At 45.1% G+C, this 10,773-nt stretch overlaps 1 pseudogene; it reads left to right on the top strand.

Moving 5' to 3' along the window:
* The first annotated feature begins 3,819 nt into the window (after positions 1–3,819).
* On the top strand, positions 3,820–3,939 carry LOC134946129 (5S ribosomal RNA; annotated as a pseudogene).
* The last annotated feature ends 6,834 nt before the right edge of the window (positions 3,940–10,773 follow it).

Here is a 10,773-nt window from a genome sequence, read left to right as displayed (position 1 = left end):
GAATTGAACTTCTACATGTGAAAACTGATCCTACCAGTAAAGATCGGGATAGGCTCAATTTTTCCAGTATGTTCACTATGGCATCAGCCTTTATACGTAACCGCATCAGGGAACATTGGCATTTGATCTCCAGTGATCCGACATTGAAAAAAGACTTATCTCTAATACCAAGATTTGCTTATAGACGAGGACCGAATCTCAAAGACCTTTTGGTCAAGACAGACTTTTCACAGCGGAAACCTAGACAGATGTCCAATTGGCTTACCACCAAACCGGGAGTATTTAAGTGTACAGGATGTTCGAATTGCTCTTTTCTGATAATAGGCAATCGCTTCAAAAATCCCACTGATGGGAGGGAATATTCCATCAAATATAGGCTGGACTGTAACAGTAGATTTGTTGTTTACATTTTGAGATGCCCATGCAACCATCTGTATGTCGGCAAGACTAGTAGAATGATGAAAGAATGGCTCAGCCAACACCGCTCATCTATCAAGAAGTGCCTAATTGCTACAGACACCTCAAAAGACTTTACTAACTTACCGGTCGCAAGACACTTCAAGGATGCACATTATACTGTTAACCAGCTCAAATGTTGTATCATTGATCACATACCGCCCCTAAAACGTGGGGGTGATCGGGACAGAATTTTGCTACAATGAGAACTACAATGGATACACAGACTTAATTGCCTTACTCCGATTGGCCTCAATGAAGATTTTCATTTAGGTTGTTTCCTGTGACATATTATAGTGACTTTTTGGACTCTGCATTCCGCTGTTTGGTTTAATTTTCTTAGACACCGCCGTGTGTCCTGTCATTGATGTTCTTTGCATGCTATGTGCTGTTAGACACTGCTGTGTGTCTTTATATATCTAGAGACTCGATCCTGATAAGGTCCTCACTTCACTAGCAGTGACACCTTTCCTTTCACCCTCGCTTTCAACATCCACCATGCAGACCCTCTCTTGCTCCCAGTGGCGTAACTAGAAATTTTTCTCCCCCAAGCCAAAAAATTCTTTGGCGCCCCCCCCCCACCCCCATCCACCGCATAATTGGGAGCAAGAAAGGGATAAATATGCGCGCGCCTTCGGCGCGCGCTGCAAAAAAGGGGGCGTGGTTTTGTTGGAATGGGCGTGGTTTCTCATAAAGGGGCGTGGTATTGCAGGAAAAGACTACCTTATACCCCAGTTTTGCAACCTGCACGCCCAGACGTTAGCCACCACAGGAAAGAAAAATAATCCTGATTCATGCCCCTTACATTATTTGTCATTTTTCCTCCTTATAGTAATGCCCAGTATACATTATGCCACATACTGCAATGGCCCTTAGACATTATTCCACACACAATAATGCACATGACACATTATGCCACACACCATAATGCCCCCGACACATTATGCCACACACCGTAATGCCTGTGACACATTATGCCACACACCGTAATGCCTGTGACACATTATGCCACACACCGTAATGCCCCCGACACATTATGACTGGAATCGCAATGCCCGTTATACATTATGCTACACACTGCAATGCCCCTGATACATTATAGCACATACAATGCCTGTGACACATTATGACACACACCGCAATGACCTTGAGACATTATACCACAATGCCCGTGATATAGTATACCATACACTGTAATGCCTGTGACACATACCGCAATGCCCTGCCCGTTATACCCTATGCCACACACCGCAATGCCCGTTATGTATTATGCCACACTGCAATGACCCTGAGACATTATACCACATACCACAATGCCCGTGATATAGTATACCACACACCGTAATGCCTGACACATTATGACACACACCGCAATGTCCGTGATACATTATGCCACACACTGCAATGACCCTGAGACATTATACCACATTGCCCGCGATATAGTATACCATACACCGTAATGCCTGTGACACATTATGACACACACCGCAATGTCCGTGATACATTATGCCACACACCGTAATGCCCATTACACATTAAGTCCTACAGTAAGGCTTCTAATTACTTTTCAATTACCTTCTCGTTGTCAGGGGTTTCATGCACTGGGTGTCATGCTCGTTGCCAGGTGTTTCATGCACTGGGTGTCATGCTCGTTGTCAGGTGTTTCATGCACTGGGTGTCATGCTCGTTGCTAGGAGGTAGTCCTTGTTGCTAGGGCTGTGCTCCCAGTGCCACATATGACCCCAGTGCCAGATATTCCCCCACGGTGCCAGGTACTCACATGCCCCCGGTGCCAAATATAGCCCCCCCCCATGTGCCAGGTACACATATACCCCCCCCCAGTGCCACATATGCCCCCAGTGCCAGATATTCCCCCCCAGTGCCACATATGCCCCCAGTGCCAGATATTCCCCCCGTGCCAGATATGCCGCCAGTGCCATATATTCCCCCCCAGTGCCACATATGCCCCCAGTGCCAGATATTCCCCCAGTGCCAGATATCCCCCCTAGTGCCAGACATCCCCCCCCAGTGCCAGACATCCCCCCCCAGTGCCATATATGCCCCAGTGCCAGACATCCCCCCCCAGTGCCAGATATCCCCCAGTGCCAGACATCCCCCCCCCCCAGTGCCATATATGCCCCAGTGCCAGACATCCCCCCCCAGTGCCATATATGCCCCAGTGCCAGACATCCCCCCCCCAGTGCCAGATATCCCCCCCCAGTGCCATATATGCCCCAGTGCCAGATATCCCCCCTAGTGCCAGACATCTCCCCCCCAGTGCCATATATGCCCCAGTGCCAGACATCCCCCCCCAGTGCCAGATATCCCCCCCAGTGCCAGACATCCCCCCCCCAGTACCATATATGCCCCAGTGCCAGACATCCCCCCCCAGTGCCATATATGCCCCAGTGCCAGACATCCCCCCCCAGTGCCAGATATCCCCCCCAGTGCCAGACATCCCCCCCCCCAGTGCCAGACAGTGCCATATATGCCCCAGTGCCAGATATCCCCCCTAGTGCCAGACATCTCCCCCCCAGTGCCATATATGCCCCAGTGCCAGACATCCCCCCCCAGTGCCAGATATCCCCCCCAGTGCCAGACATCCCCCCCCAGTGCCAGATATCCCCCCCCAGTGCCATATATGCCCCAGTGCCAGATATCCCCCCTAGTGCCATATATGCCCCAGTGCCAGACATCCCCCCCCAGTGCCAGATATCCCCCCCAGTGCCAGACATCCCCCCCCCCCGTGCCAGATATCCCCCCCCCAGTGCCATATATGCCCCAGTGCCAGATATCCCCCCTAGTGCCAGACATCTCCCCCCCAGTGCCATATATGCCCCAGTGCCAGACATCCCCCCCCCCAGTGCCAGATATTCCCCCCAGTGCCGCCGTCGCCGCCGCCGCTTTTTGGAGGGACACGGAGGGTACAGCCTCTCCTGTGTCCCTCCTGCTGCATCATCTCCGGCGGCCGCGGGTCTAATAGGGGGAAGTGCCGTCCGTGAGCCAATTAGAGCTCACGGACGGCACTTCCCCCTATTAGACCCGCGGCCGCCGGAGATGATGCAGGAGGGACACAGGAGAGGCACACGCTGTGCCGTCCGTGTCCCTCCAACAAGCGGCGGCGGGAAGGAGAAAGCAGACTGACATGCGGGCGCTCGTCCGCATGTCAGTCTGCTGTAATCAGTGGCGCCCCCGCAGCCCCTCGCCCCCAAGCCACCGCGAGGACTGCGGGGGCAGTAGTTACGCCACTGCTTGCTCCCTATGTGCAGCTTATTGTCCATCTTTGGTGTTGTATTTAGCAGTATCAGATTCCAGCTGCCTATATGGGATTCCCCAGTAGACAACATATGTTGGTCTAGTGATATTTACAGCCATACCACACTGGCAAACGTCCAATTCCGGCTGATCTTGGAAACTAAGCAGTGTTGGGCCCAGTCAGTACCAGTATCGGTGACAATCTGGGAATACTGGGTGCTGTATATCACTCACTTAATACCACAAGGCAGTGGACATTGTGCATTCTGTGGGTTTTCTCCCAAATAGGGCAGTTTGGATTCTTTATGCACATACATTCTTATTTATATTGATTGCCGTAACAAGTGGGCATTGCTTTGCAGTAGGTTGTTTTGAGGGTTGTCCTTGTGTCACCTGCTATTATTTTTATTAGACCTGTCAGTTCTTCTTGCTTTTTGCACCTTGCACCTTGCACTTTCTAGCCAGCACTTTCAGGGAACCCTGTTCTGCTGAGCTTCAGCACTATTCCTTTTACTTTTTTAAACACATCACTTCATTTCATTCACTTCTGTTTTGATATACAGCGTCCTTGCAATTCCCCTCACTATTAGCATGCTATTTACTAGTCAGGCTGCTGAGACCACCCGCCGCACATTTTGCCACGCTCCGGAGCCATTGCTATGCATGACACCGGGTTTGTTTAGCTTAGTTACCAGTGTCATGCAGTGGGAGGAGACAGCAGGGGATGCATTAGTCATGCCTGGACTTGTCTCAGCACACGTCCTGATGCTGCTGGGTTGATTGTGGTGCCATTTGAGGCTTATATTTCATGTTCTGACAACAGTGCAGTTAGCCCCTGAGGAAGACCAGTCTGTTGAAACAGCTGTCGGGCTGTGTTTGCTGTATTTGCTGTACTTCACCATGACGTTTGGTTAAGGAATAAATCCTGCTTTTCTTTCATCTACACGTGAGTGCTGGCTTGTCTACTTTTTCTGCATCGCTGGAGAAGTGAGTGTTTTATATTTATAGCTGCCTTGCACCACCATTCTTTGCTTTATATACATAGGCTTTGAGTGCTGTCGTTATTTCATATATATATATATATATATATATATGTATATTGGCTGTTAAGGAGTGCTCAAAATCTCTTGAAAGCTCTTAGTGACCTGTATTACAATTTCTTCCAGATCGACAATCAGATGGAGACGAAGCTGGTATCTCTGGAATAGACCCTGGTATGAGGGTCTATTCCAGAGACACCAGCTTCATCTCCATCTCCATCTGATTGTCGATCTGGAAGAAATTGTAAAATAGATCACTAAGAACGTTCAAAAGATTTTGAGCGCTCCTTGTCAACCAATATACTCCACTACATGTTTGGTTCTCCGCTGGCAAGATGACTTGTCTGGGTGGGAATAGCCGCCAACTCCCCCAAGGATTATTGTATTTTAGAGGTTTTACATTAAGTGTTATTGCAATTGGATTAACTTGTCTATATATATATATATATATATATATATATAAAATCTCTGAGGGGCCCCCAGATATATCACTGTACCAGGCAACAAGAGTTGTGTTGCCGGCCCTAATTACCATGAATTTTACGTGGAAAGGTTGGAAAGGAAAAATGCATTATGTTTAAAAATCTTTCCAATAATAAGGAAATAGGGCCAAATGTATCAAGATTAAAAAGTGATGAAGTGGAGAATGATAAATCAACATCCAATCAGTTCAACACTACTATGTTACAGTCTGTGTTTAAAAAATAGCAGCTGAATGGTTGGTGGTTTATCACTCTCCATTTTATAACTTTTCAAGGATTAGTATATATCACTGATACACCGATAGCTACTACCACCCCATTAACATATTATACACCAATCCCATTGCAAAGTATTCACTTATAGATGCTTTGAAAATAAAATAAATTTCACTTTTATGCCTTTAAATAATAATTACATTGTGGCATGTGATGGTGGATAATAGTCTTCAACCATTTATATAATGTAGTTTTGCCAGACCATTCAAAATAAATTTGAATATATAACACTAAGATACACAAATGTAGGATATTTTTTAAAATGCAATTTGTTAAGAAGAATCAGTAAAATACAATTTAGTTTTATCTGCTCTAACAATTCTGTAGCCATGAGTTGTGATCCCTTAAAAATACAATACAGAGAATATTTTTTTCTTATCTTCTATATTGTTGTAGTACATAATGGTTATATTTTTGTGGAAGATTGTTTTCTGTCCTTATATGTATTGTCCTTAAATGTATTGTTTGAATTTATGGGTTTAGAGCACATCAAAACAAATAAATATAATAAAACATTCTTACACAAAAATATAACCATGATATATTACAAAAATAGAGAAGATTAAAAAAAAATATCTTCTATGTATTTTATTTTTTGGGGTTCAAAACTCAGGGAGATTTAATCTTTATACATGTAGAGCACATAAAAACTACAAATTTGTTACATTTTATGGGTTTAACACACATAATTAAGGAATAAAAATTGATACCAGAAATTAGATGATAGATTATCTTCTTTATTTATTTTCTTTATTTTTGGTATTTTTTTATTTTCATTTTTATAGAAACTTGAAACTTCAAACGTTAACTTTCAAAAAATGTATCTAATTATAACAATGACAGAGGAAGAAATAAAAAATTTAAAAATGTCACTATTTAATGTTAATGTTAATGTAAGATGGTGTGCAATGCCAGCAAGATATTCCATTACATTCACTTCACCCAACTGTGAAACACAATGCTGAATCTCCTCTTTCCTTGATTTGACGTCTCTCCTTGGGGTTCTTGGAATGTTACAAATTACTTTATGTATTAGGCTAGTTGTGACTTTCTGTTCTTTCTGTAGAAATTCAATTAACTTGTACACACCAAACTTTTTGTCGTCTAGGATGATGTTCCATCTACGATGCCAACCTTCTAATTTATTTTGGGTTCGGGACATTCCACCTTGTATAGTCTCGTATACAGACCATAGATCGGGTGAAAAAAGGGGAGGGGACATGCTTTGAATTCTTGTACAGTGTCTAACATGCCCCAGTACATAAGTCTCTTCAAAATAATTCTTTACAGGGGCAGCAATTGCTGGCATTTCTGCTTTCAATTGCGCAAAAGCATCTGGAATGTAATCTGGGGGCAGAAATGCAAGGGCTTGAATGTGCCTTAATTTCTCTGCAAAAGCATTATCTGCTCCATACTGGGTTGAAAGTCCAAAGGATTAGATTTTTCCCCAAAATGTTTTGAGAGAGATGGAACAGGCAACACTTATGGTTGCTGCCTGGAAAAACTAACTTTGCTGCTTTGATTGCTGCCATTTCAAAATCTGTTAGGATATTCATAGGGGCAAACTGAATATCAAATTCTAAAAGTGCATAATCCTGCAGATCTTCCAAAAATCTTGCATAGCACTCCTCACTTTTGCTACTTAAAAGTCCATAAACCAGTGGTAACACCCATTGACATTTTTCATTGGTTCCAATCATAGCATGTATGGAATAAATCTGGCGAAACAAGGTGGGGCAAGTCTTAAAGGTGCCATCCATTATCCAGTATGCTGCTTCATGGAGCTTCCTCAAGTTGTCTTCCATTGTAAATAACAGTATTCTTTCATTATGAAAGGAACTGTCCTTTGCCAAAATGTTTACATCATCAATGTTAGCCAAATGATGATGAACATCGATATCATCGATGGTGGTGGGTTCGGAAAGGCAATCTTCTCTCCTTACCCTTTTTACCAATTGCCAAAGTGATTCCCTGTTAGGCAAGCACGATGCGCTTGCAGTGGGCATGTCCGCTTTAACAGTTTGGATGATTTGGGATGGTGCCTCATTGGTCTGCCTGGCACCTCATTTGTCCTTTATTGCTGCCTTAGCTACGGCCACAATGGTCTTTCCGGGTCGGGGAGAGTGAGTATACTCACAGTGGGTGTTGAGTTGGTGTTGTCCAGCCACAGTAGTTGTTTTGGCAAAGCAGAAACACGGGCCTGTGTTCCTCTCCGTGAAGTGCCAATAGACGAAGTCACCGCTCTGCTTGTTTTTAGCCAGGAGATACCCATCGGTGTTCAAATACATTCCTCTCCGGGAAGGAGCTAAACAAAATCCTGGTGTTGGGGGAGCTGGTGATGGTGATGGTGTTGCTCATGGTACTGGTGATCAGAGCCGGCCCTAGCCAATTTGATGCCCTAGGCAACATTTTGTCTGGTGCCCCCTAGCTCCGACGCTAGTTCTGCATCTGTACCTGCAACGCTGAGGTAGTGGGGCCCACCGGGGGGTTACCCTGTGGGCCAGTTCAACTCTGCACAATGCCACACAGTAATGACCATAATACATATAATTCCACACAGTAAAGGAACCTTACACATATGCCCCACATTAGTAATGCCCATAATACACATAATGCCACACAGTAATGCACCTTACACATATGCCCCACATTAGTAATACCCATAATACACATATACTGCCACAGATACTGCCACACTTGCTGGTTATACAAAAAGATCAGTATCAAACATGTAGAAACTGTCCATTCTCTTCACTATTCAGTGTGTTTGCTGGTGTCTGTTACTCCCGTTAACTGCATGCACTTTACTTTATACTGTGGGAGCTAAATGCTCTGCCCTCCAGTTTGATGTGTCCAAAAGTCACGCTGCACTGATGTTTCATATAGAAATAGCACAACGCAACTTACTGACCACGTTACAGTGCTAGATGGCAGGGGAATTTTACGGTATGGACTGACTAGGAAATAAAGTGTGGGGAGAACACTACCCATGTTATGTCCCTGCAGACACCTGGGGTTTGCACAGGGATAAGGGACACACACAGGATGGCAGGGTCCCCCTCCCCCATGTGCACAAGCAGTATAGGTGATGTCAGGTTTCTGTGAAGCAGTCTTCCAAAATACACATGTGTTATCATAAGAAGCCATCCAGTAATAACCTTATATAGTCAGTAAAAATGTCACAGGTCCAGGAATTGCATTTACTGGGCTTCTGCTGTCTGTCTGAGGTCTCACAAGTCAGGGGCATTCAAGCATGTCAGAGGAAGTTTAAGGCACAGTGTGCATTTTTTTTGACAAATGTAAACAGCAGTGTATACAAGTACTGATTGAATACATTTGGAAAGTAACAGTTAGTTTGCGGACTGTCCCTCTCAGCATGAGATACTGCAGGGACATGCTTGGATGCCCCTAGACATGCTTGAATGCCCTAGGCAAATGCCTAGTCTGCCTATAGCTAAGGCCGGCTCTGCTGGTGATGGTGTTGCTGATGGTGCACGTAATGGTGCTGGTATTGGTGGTGATAGTGTTGGTGGTGATGGTGTTGGTGATGCTGCTGGTGCTCTCGCTTCATCTGCCATCTAAGAAGAAAAAATATCTATAGCATATACCACAGAATACTTTATCCGAATGTTAGATGAGTGTTCTAATGTGCATGGTCTGCACATGGACTTTTATAGGGTTCAAAATGGGCAGACGATTGACACTTTTGAAAAAAAAAATCTAAAAATTGAAACAACCAATTAAAATATCTTCTTTTGAAAAAAGTGGGATGGTTTTAAAATATCCGTTGTTACTTGCATAGATAATGGGTGCAAAATAACAAAATGGGTATGGGTCAAAATAATCAGGTTAGACATACTAACGCCAACAATAGTATGTGTTTTTTTTTGTGGTGTGGGGGTTAACTGATTAGCAAATATCTAACAACAACGGGGTGACTAGAGGGAATGGAGGCGTTGTCTAGGTTTAGACGGGTCTCGGGGTGCTTGGGGGGGCAGCGTTGCAAGTGTGCAGCAGGGGTAAAGGAGGGTGCACGGGAGTGCTGGCCATCATACTTGGTTGGTGCTGTGGGTGGTTTTAGTGCTACCAAAGAGGATAGAAGTGCCAGGGCAAACTGCTCGGAACTGGGGTGGCGGGGGGGGGGGGGGGGGGGGAGGGTCAGCGTTGAAAGTGTGCACCAGGGGTGAAGGATGGTGCCCAGGGGTGCTGGCAGACATGGATGGGGGCATGAAGAGGGTTACAGTGTTACCAGAGCGGGGAGCAGTGCAAGGGCATTGTGGTATTTGTAGTGGCACTATTACAAGTAGGGTCAGCCAGATCGCTAGCCAAGCGAGCCGCTATTAATGGGTCTTGAGGAAGATATTAGATATCTACACTGAGGATAGGTCTGGTGACAGTCGACATATTAGCTGTCGACCTATTACCGGTCAACCTAACAGTGAGTCGACCTATTAGCAGTCGACCTAACAGCGGGTCAACCTAATAGCGGCCGACCTAACAACAAATCGACCTATTAGCGGTCGACCTAACAGTGTGTTGACCTATTTGCCGTCGATCTATTAGTGGTCGACCTATTTACTGTCGATCTATTGGTGGTCGACCTATTTGTGGTTGATCTATTTGGTGGGCGACCTGTTTGTGGTCTATGTGTTTAGCTGTCGATCTATTTGCTGTCGATCTATTTGCCGTCGATCTATTGGCGGTAGACCTATTTGTGGTCGATCTATTTCATACTGTTGTCGATTATTTGGTTGTCGATCTATATATGTTGTCAATCTTGCACTTGTCGACCTTGTGCATGTGTCAAGGTTGCGGGGTCGATCTTATCTATGTGTTGACCTAGTGGTTTACGATGTAGTGGTGTCGACCTTAGGATTTTCGATCTTACTGTGGTCAATCTATGAATGAGGTTTGAGCTTTGTTGCACCCGACAAGCAGGTCATGGCCATCAGTCTGAGTTCCTAAGTACAGAGCTGGTATACACTGGAGCTGGAACTGATGATTTGCCATTAAATGTATAGTAACATAGTTGTCAGACTGGTTCAGGACTGGATGGAAAACCTCAGCTACAGGTAGCAGATAGGAAACAGAACACAGGAGTGACAGAAATCAGGAACATGATTTTGCCTAGGAATCGCACAGGGAAGCACTGAGGCTATAATGCTGAAGTTTGTCTGTTATCACTGGAAGGAGATACATCACAACTGGGGATGGCAGCCACAGGTGTGGGAGCAGCTGGCTAGAGAAACTCACTGCAGTGTGCA

The sequence above is a fragment of the Pseudophryne corroboree genome, chromosome 7 (assembly GCF_028390025.1).
Source record: "Pseudophryne corroboree isolate aPseCor3 chromosome 7, aPseCor3.hap2, whole genome shotgun sequence".
NCBI classification, from domain to species: Eukaryota; Metazoa; Chordata; class Amphibia; order Anura; family Myobatrachidae; genus Pseudophryne; species Pseudophryne corroboree.
This window is presented reverse-complemented; position numbering and strand designations above follow the sequence as displayed.